The sequence below is a fragment of the Corvus cornix genome, chromosome Z (assembly GCF_000738735.6).
Source record: "Corvus cornix cornix isolate S_Up_H32 chromosome Z, ASM73873v5, whole genome shotgun sequence".
Taxonomy (NCBI): Eukaryota; Metazoa; Chordata; class Aves; order Passeriformes; family Corvidae; genus Corvus; species Corvus cornix.
This window is the reverse complement of record NC_046357.1, coordinates 34,467,048-34,489,608: the sequence shown is the minus strand read 5'-3', so window position 1 is coordinate 34,489,608 and position 22,561 is coordinate 34,467,048. Positions and strand designations below refer to the sequence as shown.

At 42.0% G+C, this 22,561-nt stretch overlaps 1 protein-coding gene across 3 annotated transcripts in view; it reads left to right on the top strand.

Annotated features, from left to right (window-relative positions):
• The first annotated feature begins 2,135 nt into the window (after nucleotides 1-2,135).
• Nucleotides 2,136-22,561, top strand: part of SPIN1 (spindlin 1) — a 76,196-nt gene continuing 55,770 nt past the window's right edge. Inside the window, exon 1 of one of the 3 annotated variants that reach the window (XM_039567756.1) lies at nucleotides 2,136-2,214. The gene's annotated coding sequence lies outside the window, so the exon portion shown is untranslated. The other 2 variants (XM_039567757.1, XM_010399952.3) reach the window with 2 other exon arrangements.

Genomic DNA, 22,561 nt, shown 5'->3' with positions numbered 1-22,561 from the left:
AGATTTGGGATGGTTCAGCCTGAGGAAGAGAAGGCACTAGAGAGGTCTTCAGTACTTAAGCAAAGGATGTAAGAAAGACAGGGACAGACTTTTTAGCAGTATCTGTAGCAACTGAACAAGGGACAGTGATTATACACTAAATGAGTGGGGACTTAGAGATGGTAGGAAGCAATTTTTTACGATGAGGGTGGTGAAACACTTAAACAGGTTCCCCAGAGAGGTGGTAGATTCCTGATCCCTGGAAACACTCAAGGTCAGATTGGATGGGACTCTGAGCAACCTGATCTAGATGAAGATGTCCCTGATCATTGCAGGGGCATTGGACTACATGATCTTTGAAGGTCCCTGCCAACCTACACCATTCTATGACTCTACGCCTGTTTTAATTTCAGGAAAATTTAACCAATAATTGCCCATCTCAACAACTGTCTTGTCATATCTCAGTGATATGCAAAGCTGGTTAGAGATCTCACAATCCTGCTGGGATGGCATGGCATTACCTGTACCCTCAGGTACAGGTAATTAACCTGTACCCTCATATTTGCCAATCTTTGTCCCCCACTTGATTGTTTCTCATTCTCTTTTCTCTCTCTCAGAAATTTATTTCTTTAAATTGCAAATGAATAATCTCTCAGAAGCTCAGGACTCTTTTGTCATAGGAATTACTGGGGATACAGTCCCTCTGATGAAATTAAGAGATGTGGAAACAACAAAGGACTAACTGAAAATACAATTCTTCTCCTGTTCTGCAAATAAGAATTTTAAGTAAAGTATGTATGTTTGTACCTTCACATATCTGTATTTTATTTTCTGTCACAGGCACAGAATTCATGAATTATGTGATCTGTAAATGTGACTTGGGATCTTACCCTGTGCACTTGCTACTGTTGAACTAAGAAACCCCAAATGTCCACTCCTTGAACTAAATCTTCCCTTCCCCAAACTGACTTAGTTTCTTGCCAAGCCTTGCTTCAGAAAAAGGTACGAGTTTGATTTGTTACGGCAGACCAGCTATTCACCTGCTTTCATTACTAAACAAATTTGTTAGAAGGTAACAATCTTACGGATGTTTCCCATTTTGCTGTCACCGTGACAGTATGAATGGATCTTAGATGTCTGTGCTTGAATGATTTACCAAAGCGATGGACTAGGATTTGATGATGCTGTATCATATTTTCAGCAACACATTTACAGATAATTTTACTTCCCCCCCTCTGTGATTAATGCCTTAGCCACAGTCTCATCTCTAAATTTCTGGTATGGCTTACCAAATTTCTTCCTTGTGTCCCACTCCATCTAGATCATGCATACCTCATGAATTAGAAAATAGGATTAAGAAACGTACAACTTTTCTCCTAGATGTGCTGGCATCTGACACTAACAGTTGAAAAGATGACACTTATCTATGGTCTGTCAATTGCTGAACAAGTCTTGATTACTTGCAAGTTTTCCATTTACTGCTCCCTCAGGTACTGTCTCTCAGCCTGCCAGGGACATGCAGGACAGCCCTTCAAGAGAGGGTAAGAATTTGTAACTACTGCTCTTGTTCAGCACAGGTTTTTGAAGGCTTCCCCACTTTTTTCATGTCCTTATTGCATAGATGAACATATTTTCAGGGAACCCTTTAAGTTTTGAAGGAATTACTCCTTCTTTCGCCCAGTAATGTTGCCTCTTTTAAAATGAGAAGACAATTTTCATACAAAATGCAGTTATTTGCTTGTATTATTTACAGATACTTTCCCTGCTCAGGTGAAATGCTAGTCGGCCTTCTGGCATCTGCACTACACTCTTGACCTTCTTCAGCACCAAACGTGACAGAGTTCAAGAAGTGTTTGGACAATGCTCTCAGGCACATGGCGTGACTCCTGGGGATGTCCCCTGGAGGGCCGGGAGTTGGGACTCGATGATCCTTGTGGGTGCCTTCCAGCACAGGACATTCTATGATGGTTCCGTGACTCTCTGTACACACAGAAGGCTGAACGGTGACCTGGGGCACGTCTGGGGCACGTCTGGAGCACGCTGCCCGCCAGGCGCACTCCCAAGGCCGCGCACCCTCTCCATGGCGGGGCGGGTGGGGCTCCCCCGCGCCCGCCGCAGTCGGGGAGGCGCAGTGCGCCCTGCGCGCCGGCGGGGGGGCGGCGCGGGGGAGGAGGGCGGGCCCCGGCCCTGTGTTTTGAACGGCGCGATGCGGGAGGCTCACTATTTGGCAGGAAGGTGAGGAGGCCTCTATCCTGGCGGAGGAGCTCGTGTAGGGAGAGGGGGATCCAAATGTGGCAGAGGCGAGCAGGAGGCAGAGGCGGCGGGGGGGGACAAGCGAGACGAGGGGAGCGGATGTGCCCGCCGCCGCTGCTGCCGCCGCCGCAGAGAAGCTGAGCGGCCCGGCCGGGAGGGGCTGAGCGGCAGCGCTGGCACCCGCGGGCGCCCGCCCCGCCGGCAGGTGAGCGACCGGGGCGAGGGAGGGGACGGGGGGAGCGCAGCCCGTCGCGCCGCCCTTGGCTTGGCCTGGCCCGGCCCAGTACCGGGCAGAGCCGGAGGGAGTCGCTGTAGGGGGACCGGCGCTCCCAGCCCGGCCGCGCCTCGCCTCCCTCGGGGCTCTCACATCGTGGATCCTCCCCGCACGGAAGCCGTAGGCGGCATCGGGGCCGCGGCGGCTCCGGTCTGGCGGTGTCGTCTCTGCTCTCCCTTCCCCCGCAAGCGCTCCGGCTGCTTGGCAACCCCCCGCCGCCCTTCCCGGCCTCCGCGGCTCTGCCGCCCTCCCCCGGCACGGCCCCGCGCCGCATCCAGCCGGAGGGGAGCGGTACCCTCCCCCTCTCCCCGCTGCGGAGCTATTGTGTGCGGGCTGGGGCCCCGCCGAGGGGCTGCTGGCGGATAAGCCTTTCCCGGGGGAGGTGGAGGCGGGAAAGCGGGACGAGGGGGGTGTGAGGGCGGCGGGGGAGTCGAGGCCGCGGGAGACAGCGCCGGCGCGGTGCGTGTGCGCCCCGCTCGCTCCGCGTTGCTGCGATCCTTTGTCTGCTGTGCCGCTTTCCCCCCCTCCCTCTCTCCTTTCCTCCCTCCTCCCTTCCCTCTCCCTCCCTGCGTTCCCCTCTCTCTCCCAGGCTCCAAGCGCTGCTGCAGCTGCAGGTTTGTAAATACTGGACCAACACACACACACACACACTCATACAGGCACACACACACACAACATGGCTGACGCTCGCCCTGCTCCTCCACCAGGGTCTCCGCCTTCTCCCTCAGTCTCCGCTGCTTAGCCGCTCCTCCGTGTAGGCTTTTGTTTCTTCCCCCCCCCCCCTTCATCTCCCGTCCAAAAAAAAAAAAAAAAAAGAAAGGAAAAACAATTCACCCTCCTTATTTGCGCGCATGGCGGGATTTCAAGGGTAAGAATCCTCGCTTTGGAAGCTTTCTCCTTTCGTTTTGCTATTTACAACAAAATGAAACCTAAAATCAGAGGTGATTTGGGAACCTGGCAAGGCCTAGGGCGAGGGAGGAAGGGAGGGAAGGAGGGGGGAACTGGGTGAGTCCCGCTGAGAAAGGCTTGATTGGAATGTGCGTATCTTTTTCTCGTGTTGGGTGGGGGGAGGCTGATGCACCAAAGTGCTGGCTGAGATGAAATACTGTGTTACACTTGGCGGAAATGAACTGGGGCCTTTTCTTTCAGGACATGATTCGGTATAAGGGGTCAACTCTGCACAATCCCATTGAGAAGATCTGAACTAGTTATGTCAGAATAGGCATTGTGTAGGTAAAACCCGTAGCATAGGCTTTTTGGCTTTTTTTGCGTTTCATATATCTCCTTGGTAGTATCTTAAACAGCTTGGAAACCATGGAATACAAAACTGGAATTTACACTTGTCAGGTCTTTGTTTTGCTAGCTTTGTGTCACAGATTAATATGCCCTTGTGATGACAGTAATACAAATTGAAGTATTTCCTTTTTCCTAAAAGGAGTGCTTTCGGATTTTTTATTTTGGGTTTTTTTTGTTGTTGTTACTGTTTGTTTATTTGGTTGGGTTTTTTTTTTTTTTGTAAAAAAGGCATGGTAATGTGAAGTTGAGTGAGCTCCCAAATGAAAACAAGACAGCATGCTTTTGACCTCTTTAGTAGTGTAAGGCAAATGCTCAGTACCCTCCGCCTCGGTTATTCAGAGCACCCCCTTCTGGCTTTGATAAACATGGCTTATTTTTTTGCTGCTTGTGACGTAAAACCAAAGCACTTGAATGTAGTTCGAGCTTATCTAAAGTGATCTGCCATGGAACGATGTTATTTCTAGGTTGTAACTTAAGGGTGAATGCTGAAGGTGTGAAGACATGATGCTGTATATTTGCTTTCTAGATATGTTACTGTAATTTGAAGTAAATGTTTCATTTTTCTAGGATCATACTTAAAGACATGGTCTTTATTTATACACATGGATAGCCATGGTTTTTGAGCACTGCTCTTAAGTAACAAATGTCCTAGCTATGTCGTCTTTTGTCTACTTTGCTTTAGAAGCTTCTCGTGGGGAAGCATTGGAATGGCATAATCATGCAGCTTTTACTGAGATAGAAATATGGGAAATAAATATTGTATATTAATACTTCTTTCTGCTACTTTTTTTGTCCTCATTAATAAGCATTGATTAGCAGATATTGATTATGGAGAAAATAATATGCAGAAGGAGTTTACAACGACATAAAACTTAAGTCATCCAAGTTACAAGATCATTTTGGAATGTGTATCTACGTCATGGTTTCTGAGCCAACTGTGTTACTTCTAGATGGAAAAGTCCAAGCAAAAGTCTATAACCTGATACATCAGTAGATTCCTGCAGCAGTCAGTTACTTTTTTTTTTTTACGTTTTTCAGTCTGAAGGCAATATTTTCTAAACTAGAATAGTTTACCAGTTATAGTTAATTTGCCATTCATTGTGATAACTACTGCATTTTGAAATTATGCTCACCTACTAAAAATGTGAAATACATTGAAGTGTGCAGCTCCTCCCTCAGAATAGGCCTTTGGATACTTGCGCCAATTCTTAGGCTGAAGAGCAAAATAAACAAAATAAAAATAAGCTATCCACAGCACATCTGTTTAAATAATGGATAACTTAAAATTAGTCATTTTTAACTCTCCGACATTGCAGTACTGTTGCTAGAGCTAAATTTTATGCTGTAAAATTTGTCTCTATTTCATCATCTTTGTGAAGTTTCTTATCTATAGCATCTTTACTTTAGCTTGTCATTATGTTCTTTTCTATGACACTCTGAAGATTTCTGTCTTGGTTGTGTTTAGTCAAAAATCAGTATTGTGGGCCATCATAGCCCGAACGGAGCAGGTGTAGTTGAAGAACTTGCTAAATCTCTGCATCTTCACTAAGTGAAGACACTGCAGTGTTTTTGCCATTGTGAGTTATGCTAGGCTGTGTTCAACCAAATTAAAAGCATTGTTGAGGAATGGTTGGAGGATCAGGGACATGGGTCCCTGGAAGAGCTGTACAAGCAAACACCTTTTTAGCTTGACATCAGCAGGCCTCTTGCTAACTGCAGAAATCAGCAGGCCTCTTGCTAGCTGCAGAGAAAGGAAATCGTGAGAACAGAAATCATGAGAATAAAGAAAGAAGGCAAGGACACAAACGCAGTGTTCTTGACAATCCTGTTATAGATAAACAACAGGACGTGCTGACAAGATGTACTGGCCATGAGAGATGAGGAAGAACCCTGATTTCCCAAATCGCAACATTAGCAATACGTGCAAAATGTAGCTTTTTACCCAGCGTCAATAGAGAAGTGACAAGTAGGCATATTTGAGTGTATAAAAGCGAAGTCTGAATTTCAATAAACTGAAGCTTGCATTATCAATCACACTGATTGTCTGCATGTCTTCCCTCGCCGGAGTCAACATTAAAACCTGATACTAGTAAAACCTCTTTTCAAAAACTGTTTGGCAAATGAAACTGAGGAAAAAGAAGAGTCCAAGAAATATAGTCTCAGTGATCAGCTTGCTGTAAGAAGTTAGAAATTAACTATTTTTTTTTAATCAGTCATGCTTTTCAATGCATCTTTAAGTAAATCATGACTCAGTGTAGTTCTAAATATTTATGAAATTACCAAGGAGGATACAGTCCTAAAGGTAATAAACACTTTTAGTACATTCTTATTCTTCAGTATTTTATATTCTCCCAGTCTGAGCATTCTTTCATCCTCTTAGCCAGTATCTTTGCGATCAGATCTTTGCGATTTGTTGCCAGGCTGCGCTCTTTGACATGTTCAGATCTGTAAACCTCTGGCTGATGCAAGAGCTGTGTGTTAATGTAATGCATGATTTGCTTAATGTTTGACAAATGAAATATTTTTAGAAGGATTCTGCTTACTGAAGCAAAACACAGTTTTTTTAACCTTTTGTTTGTTTGTTTCCTAAGAATGAACCCTTTGGCTGCAAACTTCTCATCATTCCGTTTTGTTTCTCGTCTCATTTTCTTTCTTTCACCAGGTAGTAGAAAGATCAAACTTGACTTCTTGATGGTATGGCATGAGAATATATTTTCATAGGTGACTAAAACGAATTCAACAAACTGGTTTAGAAAACCGTCTTTGAAAACTGTTCATTGAAGCTGAACCAAAAGAGAGAATGCTCTTACAGAAAGTTGTTTCCTGTTGTGTGGTTAGATAGCTTGTTAGTCATGACAAGTGTGAGAGAATTTTTTGGTTTGTTGTTTTTCTCATGTTCCTTCTCTTACTGCTCTTCAGAGGTCAGTGATTTCATGATGGAAGGGTGAATACTGATCTTTCTTGACACTGGTTCTCCTAATGAGTATCTCCTGTATATCAAGATGTGTCCCACTGCCTGTCCAGATGCTATCTAGATGTCATCATGCCACCTGCCTTAAAAGAACAGGGAATCTGACTTTGCCTTATGAGCGTGTAGACTGCTTCCAACTACGTCTCTGACATGAATACATATTGGGATCCTTAAAACAGTGTAGTTACCTGGCTTGTATTTAGCTATGAACAGTTGATTCTAGAGACAAAGGGGCCTTGTCACTGATCCATTTCAAACAATGGTGAAATAATTTAATTTGGTCTAACTGCTTTCACCATGTGGTGGTTGAAGTTAACTTTCTGTTACTGAGTAAAATGTGAATTTGCTAATGACATACAGAATTCAGGAGGTGAATGGATTTGGCTTTCAGGTTGTGGAGGATGGTTCTACAAATCCAGGTTATATTTTTTTATTTCTTTCCTGTAATGTATGTTGTGAAACTGCTGTAAATCTATGTTACATGAGGTCTGGAATGACTGACTTGGAAACTTAACTGTTGTAAGAGTTCCACAAAATGAAATGTATAGAAAGAGTTGTGATTACATGTGGTGTCTACTAGTTGTAACTGTTACCTAATCATATTTTAATTTTTGCAGTTACTGCACCTTGGTTGAGATGTTCTTGAAATGTTTTTATGTATTTATAGTATTTTTGATAAGACTTATAGATCCCTAAGACTTGATTAGCTCTTTGATTGGGTTGGGTTTGGGGTTTTTTTTCAGTTGGTTGGCGTTTTTTTGTGTGATTTTTTTAGTGCTATTGTGGAATATTCCAATACGGTATTCAAGTTCTGCACCTACAAATACTGATGAGAGTAGGTGCTGTGGAGAGTAGTTCTGTGGATTTCAGTGATTTGGTAATGTCTCAGTTTGAAAGACAGGTGTCTGCTAAGGAAGGCAGGAGCCTACCTTGCAGTGGAAAATATGACCCCCTCTCCTCCAAATTATTATAACTTTGAAATTAAGGGGCTTTCAGGCAAAGATATGGAAAAAAGGAATAGCGGGTTTTTACTAGTGTGTGTATGTATAACAAGGCAAACAAGCACCAACAAACAAGAACAGAAAACCCGCTATCAGTCTCCTCCCGCTCTTGAGGCGCTTTCCCCTTCAGTGCAGTTATGCTCACGGCCGGCAGGGGCGCTGCTGGCTCCGGGCAGGGCGGGGGTGATGAGTGCCCGCGGCTGCAGGGGGCGCTGTGGCGTGGGCCCGGCCGTCTCTCTCCGCGTGCACAATGGCGGGCGCAGCCGCCGGGAACGGATGGAGAAGGGGCTTTCTTTATGAATCCCCAGGGGCAGCTGATCCTGGTGCACCCCTCTGGATAGCAAAAGGAGCTGTAGCAGGAACCTCAGGAGAAGCAAGCTGGGAAGGCAGGGCTGAGCAGCATCCTGGAGTGGTAGATGAGATGTATCTGAAAACTCGGCAGCTATAGCTGCGACCGAGGGTCACCCCGGCAGGCAGGATGTGCGGGGGTACAGTGTAGCAAAGAAACCATGAAGCAGCGTGCCAAAAAAACAGGCAGGGGTGGGGCCGGAGCACCTGGCTCCCCAGCAGGGCAAGGAAAAGGCTCCCTTGGAGGGGTAGGGGGCTCGAGGATCCTGGGGCTTTCCCCTGAGGCACCCCAGCAGATGGTGAAAGTCCTCTTTTTTTAGCGAGTAGGATGTTAATAAGGTCCCAGTTCAGTAGCTGCTCTCAACAGGCAGAAGCTCACCCCACGACAGAAGAACGGACCAGGACTGAGGCATACCGGCCCGGGGAGTGACAACTCCTCCCCGCCACACAGCAAGACTCCGACCATCTCTCCCTCCAGACGCCTGGAGAGCACAGAGGTTGCAAGCATTGCTCCGCCTCCAACCTCATTCCCCCGCGCCAGTCTCAACGGCATCTCCGCTCATATCCCAGTTACACTGTCAGGAGATCTCCCCCGCCCCCCCCCCCATAGAGAGTATCGAGCCACACCCTTCCCGGGGCAACTTCTTTTGTTTCTCCTACTATACTCCGGTTTCGTATAATTGTAATCTTAGCAACATATGGGACCAACAATTCCCATGGAAGAGGAAGAAACAAAAGGAAGAAATCCTGAACCCCAACAAGTAAATACTTGACTTACACTAAATGGGCGCCCAACTTCAGGCCTTCTGTTCCATATGGTATTTTTAACAAAATTGGACTGTATCAATTAGTTACTACTTTGTAATTTAGTAAGCTGCCCTAGATGATCTGTGCCATCATGCTAAGGTCTGTAAAATGTCACCATAGACTTCAAAAAAACCATGAACAAAAACAAAACAATCAAGCAAAACCCAACTGCCCAACTTCTTTTCCCATGAACTTCTTTTAATCCAATTTAAATGTAAAAGGGAACTTTGCTAGATTATGATTTCTTACCCTAGGTGGATAAGGACAGAAAGAGTCATTAGATGTCAGACTTTTGGTCTGTCTAATTATTAAAATCAAGTAATTATTTGTTTCAGAACTGTTTCAGTTTTTCCTATTTTAGTATTTGTGTTTCCTACATGGAAGTCTTCACTAGAATACGGAACCAAGACAACTCAAGTCCAGTATATTATCTTGTGGTTTCAGTTGAAATTTTTGAATAGAGAAATTTTCAGCTTTCTAGGTTTAATGTTTTGTGAGCTGAGTAGCATGAGAAAAGCCATGTTCTAGATTAGCTTCCTGGTGAAAAATCTGTAAAGTTTTGTTGATAAACTTTTCTAGATACCTTGACAAACATAATGTTTGCTGAAGTCCACAGTTGTGCTTAGGGTTCTTTTAGTAAGCAAAGGTTAAGTACCTGCCATGGACTGAGAAGTATTATGTGTGTTCTGCTGCATATCTGTGACTTATTTCTGGTTTTAATTGTGCCCTTAAAAGTGTCTGCAGATTAGACCATCTTTCTTCAATTTTCTAGGAATGATAAAAGTTAGTAAAAATAATGCTTCAAATATGGAGCTTGTATAACTCATAAAATTGTACTTGGAAAAGAGTTGACTGATTCTGGATAATTGCTTGCCTGTCATGTTTAATAACCATATATGTTTTAGACAACGAGATAAACATTACAGTGAAACTAGAATGGGGGCAAACATGTTACAGATCAATTTATTCCTTCTTTCTCAAAAAGTTCCAGTTGCAGAGACCTTTGTTAAATGGATGTAATTACCTTTTTCTTCAGAAATCCCCTTCAGAAGTTCTTTGTCTTAATGGTGAAAGATGGCCTACAAACCCGTTAATTGGTTGTTTAGGTGTCATTGGAACTGCAAATGAGATATTGTGATGCTGAGATTTTGTGAGATATGATAGGCCAAAATCTGTACTCTGACAAGTATGTCTTCAAAACCACTTTAACAGTAGATTCTGACTTTGATGTGCCTTCATAGAAATCTGTTCTTGAGTGCTTTTAGGGTTAAGGGTTTGGTATACCTGGAAACCACAGGGTGTTGCATATTCTTACAGTTTTATGGTGATAGGGAGAGTGCTGGCCTCTGGGTCATCTCTCCCTACTGCTGAAGGGAGGAGTGAATAAGCACAGAAATCTCCTTTAGTCCCTACCTACACTGCAGGAGTACATCTCAGGTGAATTACATCTCTGTTTTCTACACCTCCATTTTGTCAGTAAAGCATACATACTGTTAGGTGCCAGACAGAAGATGAGAGTGCAAGCAGACCTTCCTACGTGTTCAAGCTGGGGGGAGTTTCACTCCTGCCTTCAGTTATACCTGTGTTTACACACCTGTGGCTTGTGTGGAAAGAGATGAGACAGGTTAATGTTACTTCATGCCACTAGAGACATGTGTCTGTATTGACAGTGGATGAAAAGTACATTTTCAAATGCTGTAACCTTGGTGACAGTGACATTTCTAACCAGCAGTGAAATAGGCATTGCATTGCAGATAGTTTTAGGCTAGAGGCTTGAAGAACCACATTTACATGGATTTATTTGAGGCAGGCTTTTTCTTTTGCTCCTAGGTATAATTTAATTGAAGAAGGAAAAGTGATGGTGTGAATAAACATCCTAGTTTTTGCTTGTGCTTAAGCTTCTAATCACATTTCTAGGAGAGTTTATATTTGGGTGGAGGTGGTGAAATATGAAGCTAGCGTCAGCAAAAAATGCAGAGGTGTGGTTGTTCTTGTGTTTACTTTGATTATCTCTAGGACAGACTTCTAGAAAGCCTCACCTGATTTTATGGGGAAGGATATTCTTCTTCCTGAGATCCTGTTAGCTGGAAGATACCTCACTTTTTCCCTTCTTCAATTTCTATTTTTCCCCTTCTCTGCTGCCCAGCTGAGTAGATTCAACTTTGTTTGAAGCACCACAAGACAATTTAGTCCTCTCTGCAAATAAGCATGTGCATTTTCAAAAGGGAAGAGGGATGTGTGTTTTCTGGAAGGATTGTTGTTGTTATTACCAATACCCAAGGTTGATGCAGAATCTCAGGAAATACACTTTCATGTTTATTGGTGAATCTAATTCAGATCAGATATAAAACTTTCTGGAGAGAAAATTAGATTATAAAGCAAAAAACCCGACTACATTTACCTGTTGCTGCCTCCAAGTTCTATCGTAATTAATTTACTTTCTCATTTCATTTGCATTTGTGCAGCATGCACAGTGGAGTAGTTTCAGAGCAGCATTTTTGAATACAATTTACCACCAAAGTTGAAGAAAGGAAAGCAGGTCTACTGTGGGTCAAACATGGTATGGTAGGGAACAAGTAGTTCCAAGGTGATTGTCATTCTGGAAGCCTTGACTTTCCTTCTTGCCATCATTTTGTTACCTCTCTGCAACTAGAGAATGAGGACAACGTAGTGTTTTAAGTCAGCTATACTCAAACACATGCAGATGTCTTAAAGTTTATTTTTTCACAGTCCAGTAAATAACTTTCCAGAGTAACTTGAAATAGTTTATCATCCTCTTAAATACTTCAGATCTACTAATTAGTTTCATGAGAATGCAGATAGCACACTAAAATCAGAGCTAATATTTTATGCATTTTTCTTCTGTGGTTTTTAACAAATACAAGTGGTATGAGGATTGGTGTGTTCTGATGTCTCTGCAGCTTTTAGGAAGAGTTACTGGTTTCACAGTTTAACTTTCCGCTCTGTTTTACTCCTTCCCAACACATGCACACACACATATGCAGGATGTGTTGGTTTTTTTCACCAAAAATGTGAAAGAACTGTACACAAGCAAAGAAGATACCATGTTATGTCACAGTTATGATGGTTCGCATCTTAGAAAAGAACGTATGATTGGTGGTTTAGTGAGTTACCATTGTCTTTACTGATGAATCCAGTGTTGACTGCAGTATTTAAATTAATATTGCAAATATCTGATATAAGTTTTCTACAGCTGATTTCTCTTCTTTTAAAGTAATAGTGTTTGTTCTTTCACTGACCCTCCAGAGTTAGAGAAACCAGTGTAGTTACCTGCAGTTAGAGGTTACATAATACAATGCTGAATTTTGTTTTCAGTGACTTGCTGTTATGCAGATTGCAACTTTGACATCTGTTGTAGCTATTTACCATTCAAATGTGATAATCTCTTTAGGCAAAGATTTTTAACAGTGAGTGAATATTCTGCAGTTGATCTGGAAAAACTTAAGATCTCATTTTTAGTTAGTAGCTATAGAAAGAGACCTGCCATTCTTAACAGCAAGTGTTTTCATTTAAGTGCTTTATGTTTTCACTGTAAACACTTATGTGAATGCATTTGAGAACTGATTTAATACAAGTTAAAATGGCTGAATGTGAAGAAAATAGGTAAGACAAATTCGGTTTAGGACTGACTACTCAGCTTTTTTGAACTGTACATTAAAGCCAACAGATCATTTTCCCTGAATCCTTTTTTCAGTTCTGTTTTTTTGGGGTTTTTTCCCCCAATCATTGCAAAGATAGGATGAAAAATGCTATTGATTTGAATTGTGTAACTATGTCTATAAGCTTTTTTTAAAACCAGGTGTGTAGTGAGAAATTTTCCTATGCTTGGAATATGAGTTTAGTATCTCTCGATCAATGTGATCATGCTTCAGTTTGGAAAAAACGGAATTGTTTGCTCCTTCATTGTAGTAATCCCTAAAGAATTAATCCATTTTCTTCTGAGTAGAAGGGGCCACAGTTTATAAATAATTTCACTCTAATTATTCTTCCTACTGTCAGCTGATTTAGAAAGAGCTACGTTTTTATTAGAATAGAGGCAGTCAGTGTTTATGTTCAGTGGAAACCCAAGTTAACATCTGATTCATTAAAAACTGTCTGTTATGATTGTAACTACTGTGATGTTGGTTATGGGAGAAGTTTAGATGCATGTGTCTCAAATTTATGAATAAAAGATCTTGTAGCAAATCTTGTAATAGTTTTGGTTGTATAGAAAGCTGTAATGTAGGTAAATATTTTCTAACCGCATCTTTTTCCAGTGTTTCCTGGTCCTGCTTTTTTTTTTTTTTTTTTTTTCCCCCTAGTGCTGAATTACTAATTATTTGTCAATATCCTCACTGGATACTTAGGCTGGGGTTCATAACAATTAAATTTTGACTTTCTAATCAATGCTGTGAATAACAGCTTGTTTTAATAAGAACTTCGAATGTTTATGTGCTTTGTTTAAATTTAAAATTGGTGGATGGTTGCTGTGTTGCACAAGTATAAAGTATTGATACATTGATTACTTGGCGTACTCTCACACACACAGTTTTTAGTGTATTATGGCCCTCTACTCCAAACTGGGGACCTATCACAGCTTGTCTTGAAGATATGTCAAGAGTAAAGTTTTAAAACAGCTGGAGAAACTGTACATAATAAGAATAATTGCTGAAGTGTGAACCTCTGAATGCAGGAACAAGATATCTCCTTTACTGTGGACCTTTACTCATAAAGTTGTAGAGGCATGCTGCATTAGAGAGAAAAAAATTTCAGGTATATCTGCAAAATTGGTCTTGTAAAACTGTTTGGTGTCACAAATTCATACATTTGGTTTAGGAGAATTTTTTATTATGCCTAGGTTTAATTTAGTGTTGCAGTGGCATCTTGCTGACTTCGGCGAGGGAAGACATGCAGACAATCAGTGTGATTGATAAAGCAAACTTCGTTTATTGGTAATACAGAGGCAGTTATATAGTATGAGTATACATGCTTGTCAGTTCTTGATTGGTTAAAACTTATGAGAGCGCATTCTTGTTTCTACATAATTGGGTTAGATAAAAGACTACATTGGCAAGCTTCTACTATTTATGTTTTAACTTGAGAAATCAAAGTTCTTCCTCCCCTCTCATGGTCAGTACATCTTATCAGCACAGCACTGTACCTCCTTAAAACTCCCTTTTGGTTCTCAGGCTTGTTTCTCATGCAGGCTTTTCTCATGCAGGCATTTGCTTGTACAGCTCTTTTATTGATCTGTACCCTGCAGCTCTATCAATGATCCATGTCCCTGATCCTCTAACCATTCTTCAACATTGGCATCTTCTCAGGGTACTCAAAAACAAGGTACTCAAAAAAAGAATAATTTGGTACTTACGATGCACAGACTAAAAAGTTTGCAAGTGGTCCATCAAATGGAGATCATCCCCCTGCCCCTAAAAACTGTATGTGACTTACATTCCCTCAATGTTTGAAGGTGTGTGTAGCAGCACTGCTAGCCTGGATTGTTGAGAAGTGGTTGTTGTGCACTTAAACTGATGCTTAGATCAGCCAGGCTTCTCAAGGGTTGTAAACCCCAGAGTTTGATTTGCAATGATTAATCAGTCTAGGAGACTTAAAAGTGCAGTAACTTACCACTCCATTACCTTCTAACAGCAGGGGTAGGTATGTTTGCCCTAGGCTTGCTCTTCCAGAATGTTGGAGTGATCCTTTTGGCTTTGTGGCAATGCTCCTTTGACTAGCAGAACAGAAATTAAACTTAGTCTTCTGACGAAGGCTGGCCAAAGTATATTCCTTGGGGAGACACGAGCAGAGAACAGAGAAATTCCTTACTTTTTTAAATACATATTTTCCTCTATGGTTTCCAGAGACCTCTTGTGAATGTTTTCAAACCAAATTGAGTAAACTTGCTTAGAATTGTAATAAATTATTTGGGTCGCTTCTGTCTGTAAGAGCATGACTAAGAACAAAATAATTGCATTGTGAAACTTAAAGTTCACTTGAATTTACCATAGGGTGGTAGCAAGTGTAGTGATTGTGCAGTGCTGATGTGATATCCTGGGCAGCTGTTATTTTTGTGCATATTTATTTATTTATTTAATTCAGGGGGAGAGCAAGATAGTTACCTACTAGGAAGGAAAGTTCTAGAACCACTCTGTGGTTTGGAATGGACCTTAAAGAACACTTAATTCTGACTCTCCTGCCATGGACAGGGACACCTTCCATCAGACCAGGATGCTCAAAGCATCGTACAGCCTGGCCTTGAACACTTCCAGAGATGAGGCATCCACAGCTTCTCTGGGCAGCTTGCTCCAGTGTCTTACCAGCTACACAGTAAAAAGTTTTTTCCTAATATCTAATCTAAACCTGTTCTCTCTTACTTGGAAGCCACTCCATCATGTCCTGTTGCTACTTGCCTTGGTAAAAAGTCTTTCTCTAGCCTTCTTGTAGGTCCTCTTCAGGTACTGAAAGGCTGCTGTAAGGTTTCCCCAAAGCCTTCTATTTTCCAGGCAGAACAATCCCACCTCTCAACCTGACTTTGTAGAGATGTGTTCCAGCCCTGTGATCATCAACTGAGAAGCTAACCTGGTTCATATTTGCCATGATGCAAAAGTGTCCAACTTCGGGCAATTACACAAGCTTGTGACAGCTTGTTACTGTTCTGTCTGTGCAGGTTCTTGCCCTGTGGTTAAATGCAAAGTTGTTTGCAGTGGCAGGGTCTTTAGTTAAAGAGGGCTCCATCAGTCACAGAAGTGATTCTTTTGCAAGGAGGTGCTTACAGCTTCCTCCAGACCCAATAGAACCAACCAACTGGCTAGTCTGAATATTGGCAACTTTTTAAAGCCACTTAAGAAGCTTGACACGCCTCTGTGATCTACATTTAAGAATGAACAAAGCCCGGGAAAGCCTCTCTTGCTTCCAGCTTTCAGACAGGTAACTGGGAACCCGCGGTGCGGCCAGCAGGGCCAGGCTGGGCCCTGCTCGGCACGGCCCAGCCGGGTCAGCCGTGGTGCGGCTTGGCTGAGATCTCAGCTGCTTCTGCTCACTGGACGCCCGGCGCAGCCCCCTCAGTGCAGGCCAGCCTCCCACAGCCCTGCTCCGTGCGGGCGGCCGCGCGGTACAGCCAGGCCAGGCCGGCCCTCACCCAGTGCGGCCGAAATTCATCTCAGGCTGCTGCCCGGCAAAGAGCAGGTGACCAACAGCGATAAGGGAATTCCAGCTGCAGGGCCCAGGTGAGATTCAGATCCAGAACAGATGAAGCCTGCAGACATCAATCCTCTCCCAAGTCAAAAGAAAGGGAAAGGTGAAGGCACGTGAAAAAAACACCATAAAGACACCAAAGTCAGTGAAGAAGAAAAACCTGAAAACCCCGAGAGAGGAGAAGGAGGAGATGCTTCAAGCTTAGAAGCTGAAATTCTGCTGTAGAGCTATGGTGATGGACTATGATACATTAGAGTACCTGTTGTAATTTCATAAAAGCAGTGGGGGGTGGAGTGCTCAAACTGCAATTGTGAGCAAAAGTATCTGTGCTGAAACCAGCAAATGTTGAAGTAGCTGTGATTTGATGAGAAGCATGAACAGAGAGAGATGAAAGTGATGAAGACCCTTGCTCCCAGGGAAGAAGAAGACCTCTGTTCCTAGAGATGAAGATGCTCCCAGACATAGGTGAAGAGAACCTTTGCTTCTGAACAGCTCAACCTTAAAATGGTACCCCAGTAGCTCAAGATTGGACCCTCAAAAGCAGTTGTGGGGAAAGCTGTTAAGTCGAAGGAAGGGACTTTCACCTGTGAGCAGAGAACCAACCTGGGCGGCTGTCTTGCTGTGACATTGAAGCCATGAGAGAACTGTTTCTTGTGGAGATGTCTCCATAGCATGAGCAAGAGAGACTCCTCTCCCTAAGTGAACTGAAGAAAGAGATTATTATAGAGGTGGTAAACTGACCAAAAAAATCTCAAGGGTTGTCTTTTTACGTTGTCAGTGGGAGAAGGGAGAAAGATGGGGGGAGGAGAAGTGTTCTGAAGGTTTAGTCTGACTTTTTTCTTTCTTTTAGGTATGTTAATAAACTTCTTTATATTCTTTTAAGTTCTGTGCCTGCTTTGCTTTCTCCTAATTCTTATCTCACAGAAGGAGAATAAGTAAGTAATGGATATTTTGAACCAAACCACTACAACACACAAGGTTAAATCAGCAAGTATTTTTGCATTGCCTGTAAGAGAATGCTTTGAAAAGAAATCACTGTATTTCAGAGTTGTGGTATATTGTGCAAAGCCGTAGCAAGAATTTTAGCTATGCAGTGAAAAGAAGTAATATCTTAATGTTACTAAGTATATTGTAAACTTTGTCACTGTTTTTAAAGCTGTTTGGCTAAACTTTGGTAGCTGATGATGATTCCATAGTAGAATGACGGAATAATACTGATATTGAACACTGTCTTCTGTTAGCATAGGCAAATCATTCAAGAATAAAAGAGGTTGTACTTATCTATGCTGCTTGAGACAAGAGTAGAGAAGAGCTATAAGAAAAGTCTTTTAAAATGCACTATATGTTTCTTTGTTGTTCTCATACTAAGGTGTGGATAATATTGCAGTAGTGGGCAAATTTTTTTATTTTCAAAATTAGTTTTGCTCTGCCATCTGTATGCATAGGAAAACATACATTTGTTCTTAGCCGTTAGAAAGAAAATAGACTAGAAATTTTTTTTTTTATGTAAGAACCACAGCATGAATTAGTGTGGAACTTTAAGTTTGTGTTGACAAGCCTATTTTGTTTGTTGGGTTTTTTTGTTTGGTTGGTTGGGTTTTTTTTAAGGAAGATCTTGTAAGCTCATTTGGCGTGAGTCAGTTCTCTTATTCTTTCATTAGCTTGATTCCTAATCAGTAGAACAGCCAACAGTTTTTAATACCAGACTGAAGAAATTTTTTTTGCATTTTTGTGCTCAATTTTTGGAATTTATTTTTTGAACCAAGAGAGAAGCAAGAAATTCTTCAAAGGGCAAACATATATCAAAATGTCAGTGAGTCCTTATCCAAATATTTAATGTGATTGTAATATTGCCTATGTGTGAAGCAGATCAAATAAGAAACTATTACATTTTAATCAGTTTAATTTTAGTAAAACGCTCTACTTTTGTGCAGCTTCACTGTTGATAAGCTGTAAAAAGCCACACTAAGCCTGCAAGGTTTTCTGAAATGAATTTCTGGAGAACTTAACTTTCTTTTGTTTTATGGGTTATTTATTTATGAATGCTTAAAGTGGCAGTCCTACAGTTTTCCTTTATGCTGAAAGTTCATGTGAATTTCAGAAACCTAAATGTATTTAGTGTGAGAATAAACTTAAAAACTGGAGTTAATTGAGCTTTTTTTATTTTGTTTCTGCACTCTGGATATGGCATGTGTATGCCATTTTCTACTTTCTTTTGCTTCATGAATCTCATTTTTCTTTAATTTATCGCTGGTTTTGTCAATGGTTTTTGTTTGTTTTTTTTTTTCCCACCTGTGCATGTTGATAACTAGCGGTTCCTTTTCAGGCAAAATCCTATGCCTATTTTTAATTGCAATCAACAGCTGATGTCTGGCTTAGGGACTGTAGTGTTATCACTGCTGCTTACCTGTAATCAACCCATATAACTTCAAAGAAGGTTTTGATCAGAGGTTCCCAATCTCTTTCCAGTTGATTCAAAGGCTCAGACAATGGAGAAGCCTTGGTCTGTGAATTATTGAGCTGGGCCAGCCAAGATGATCATCTTTTGCAGGTGCAACTGTTCTTTACGAGAAGATTGAGAGCTTTTGAAACCTCTGGACAGAGCTGGGTTAATTCCCACACAACAATACTGGGCTTGAATGTTCCATTAGTTTCACTAATGCCTTTTATATGGAAAAAATAGAATGAAAAATAGATAAAGCATGATTAAAGTACACTTTTCTTCTGTTGAAAGTGAAGGCATTCCCTTTATCCTTCTTTGTGAATTTTTTAAATTCCACAAGTAGGAAGACCAGTTGGTCTTTGGTTCGTTTGTTTGGTAGGAGAGGGGGATGATGACATGATTATATACATCTGTACTTCCAGTGCTGTTGCAAAGACTGCTCAGTGTATCGTGTACATACAAGTATTACAGATGTTAAGCAAGTTCCTGAGTTGAGACCTGTTAAAAATTTGCTGGTTATAGATGTGTTTTTTTATGTTGCTTTCACTCCAGTGACTTCTATTCCTGATAGTTAAATGAAGGTGCAAGTCGAAAGGTTGTGGAGCTGTGGACAATTAAATAGTCACAAGTTTTACTGAAGCATGGTATGTCTGATTATTTACAGAATTTTCTGCCAAAGGATGATTTTCACAGAACAGTTTAAACAGAAGTATCTGCCACTAATGGGTTGGAATGATGAAAATTTGTCTATAACTATTTAAAGGGGATTTCTCACTTTACTTGATGCTAGTGTAAGCTCAATAGAACTGGTGATCTTTTAGTGCATTGTAGGAAACAGATTTTAAAAGCTATAGTGAATTGTCCCCCTCTTGGATTGTTTTGCTTATTAGGAGTAACAAGGCACATTTTACTGCTGATTGCCTGAGGGTTGAGAGGTGTCCATTCTATCACTGCTATTAAAACTTGTGAAGGCAAAATGGAGGCATTCTTCTTGTTGAAGGTCATTGCGTTAATTTGTCTGTGTTGATCATGCAGGTGTTGAGGTATACTTGTAAAATGAGGTGAGTTTATAGGTGCTTGTGTATACCTGATTGTCTGTCTGGAAATTTGTTGTTACTTCATCATTTATTCATTGCATTTAAAAAAAAAAACCACTATATTTTTGCTCCATAAGGATCTGTAACTGAAGGCAAAATCTTTAATATCTTAGAAGTTTTTTTCTAAAATACAGTGAAGTATTGTGACAGTTGTATCAGAAAGGACATTGTTTTCCTCAGTCAGCTAAGCTTCTTCAGATGGAAACATGTCTTAATTTAACCTATACATATGGAAGCTGTAAATATAAATAAAAAATTGTAGTTGTGCACTCAGAGGTAATTTTAGGAAGATTAGTTTCTTGAGCTGTAGAAGGTGCTTATAGGTAATGACTTGTTACATGATCTCCTGAGTTCTGATAAACCATGCTTATTATGTCCTTGGGTTAGTTTTCATTAAAGTTCCATTAGTAATTTGAAAGATACAATGAAAGCATGCTTACACGGAATAATTTTAGGCAGTGTATTTTAAAAATAAAAATATAAAGTCTAGATAAATGATAAATAGAAAATACAAGACTTGGAAAAATTTGCTTTAGCTGTACTAAATTTAGCCTACCATCAAGTAAACAACAGAAGGAGATTATAATTTTCAGGACTTTTAAGGCCTAGTTCTCTAAAGTGATATTTTATTATACATGTGACATCCTGAATGAGTATGCTTGAGATCGCTCAAAAAATTGATTTCTGGTTTCAGGCCCTATGCGGTCCAGGAGAGCTCAATGGGCCCCATTTAGGACCAGTGTTTATAGGGTCACAAGAGAGTGGGCTTTAGTCATAACAGTGTTTGATCCTGTCCACAGTTTGGGTCAACCCTTTCTTTCAAAGTGTGAGAATGGGAATGTTATGCCATTTAGGCTAGAGAGGAATTTTCCACGGCTGGTCACGAGAAAAACAGAAGCTTGTTAGGAGTTCCTAAGAGGTGACTGTTTTTTGATAAGCTCAAAAAGAGCTGAGCCCAGGTGGTGGTTTCAAGGATGAGGCCTGATAAGTGTTTTCTCAGATCCCACTGCAGCCTGGAAAGGAGTGGGGGGGAACGCACCACCACATACAGGAAGGGGGAAAGCCCCTACTATCCGTCTTTGAAGCCTTCGCCGTACAGAATAATACTAGAGTAGTCGGAAAAGCTGTAGATGAATACTGTAGACCTAAGTTAGGAAAACTGTTGTTTTGGTTTTATTTAAGTTGGTAACTTGTTTTTTAAAAGCTACTAAAAGAAAATGCTGATAAAACTAAATCACAGAATTCTAGAATATGCTGAGCTGGAAGGGATCCATCAGGATCATCATGTCCAACCCCTGGCCCTCCACAGGACCATCCCTAAGAATCACACCATGTGCATGAAAGAGTTGTCCAAATGCTTCTTGAACTGGACAGACTTGGTGCTGTGACCATTCCCTGCAGAGCCTGTTACAGTGCCCAGCCACTCTCTGGGTGAAAAACCTTTTCCTGATATCCATCCTAAGCCTCCCCTGACTTCATGCCATTTACTCAAGATCTGTCATTGGTCATGAGAGTGAAGAGGTTGGTACCTTCCCCTCTGCTTCCCCTCATGAGGAAGTTGCAGACTGCAGTGAGGTCTCCCCCAGGCTGAGCAGACCAAATGACTTCAGCCACTCCTTATTAGGCTTCCCTTCCAGACCCTTCACCTTCCTTGTGGCTCTCTTTTGGATGCTCTCCAATAGCTTCATGTCTTTTTTTAATATTGTGGCACCCAAAACTGCGCACAGCACTCAAGGTGAGGCTACTCCAGTGCAGAGCAGAGTGGGACAATCCCCTTCCTTTCCTGGCTGGCGATGCTGTGCCTGATGCACCCCAGGACAGGGTTGGCCATCCTGGGTGCCAGGGCACTGCTGACTCATATTCAACTTCCTTTGGACCAGGGCCCCCAGGTCCCTTTCCGTAATGCTGCTCTCCAGCCTCTTGTTCCTCAGTCTGTACACATGTCCAGAGTTGCTCCAGGTGCAGAAGTTGGCACTTGCCCTTGTTAAACTTCATGGGGTTGGTGATCACCCGCCTCTCTAATTTGTCAAGATGTCTCTCAATCCTCAAGGGGATGAACATCTCCCAATTTAGTGTCCTTGGCAAATTTACTTAGTATCCCTTTGAGTCCTGCATCCAAGTCATTAATGAAGATGCTGAAGAGAACTGGGCTGAGGCTAAAACCTTGAATTCAGTTTAGTTAGTTTAGAGGTTTAATGAGAGGTTTTTTGGCATAGCAGGATTTTTATGGTATAAGGCCACATGGATCTTAAAAGTCACAGAATTTGAAGGGACCTTAAGGATTATCTTGTTCCAGCCCACCGGCCATGGACAGTGACACCTGCCACCAGACCAGGATGCTCAAAGCATCCTACAGCCTGGCCTTGAACACTTCCAAAAAGATAGAGCATCTACAGCTTTTCTGAGCAGCCTATTGGCAGTGCCTCACCGCCTGCATAGTAAAGAATTTCTTTCCGATACCTAATCTAAACTTACCCGGTTCTACTTGGAAGCCACTCCCTCACATCCTGTTGCTACTTGCCTTGGTAAAAAGCCTTTCTCCAGCCTTCTTGTAGATCCTCTTCAGGTACTGAAAGGCTGCTGTAAGGTTTCCCCAGAGCCTTCTCTTTTCCAGGCGGAACAACTCCAACTCTTTCAACCTGACCTTGCAGCTTAGCGGCCTTCCTCTGGGCTTATTCCAACAGGTCACATCTGTCATGTCTCTGCTGGGGGCCAAAGCTTTGGATGCAGTATTCCAGGTGCAGCTTTGTGAGAGTGGACTAGAGAGGCAGTATCACCTTCCCAGACTTGCTGGCTGTGCTGCTTTTGATGCAGCCCAGGATGTTACTGGTTTTCTGGGCTGCAAACACACATTACTGAGTCATGTCGATGTGCTGATCATCCACCAACACCCCCAAG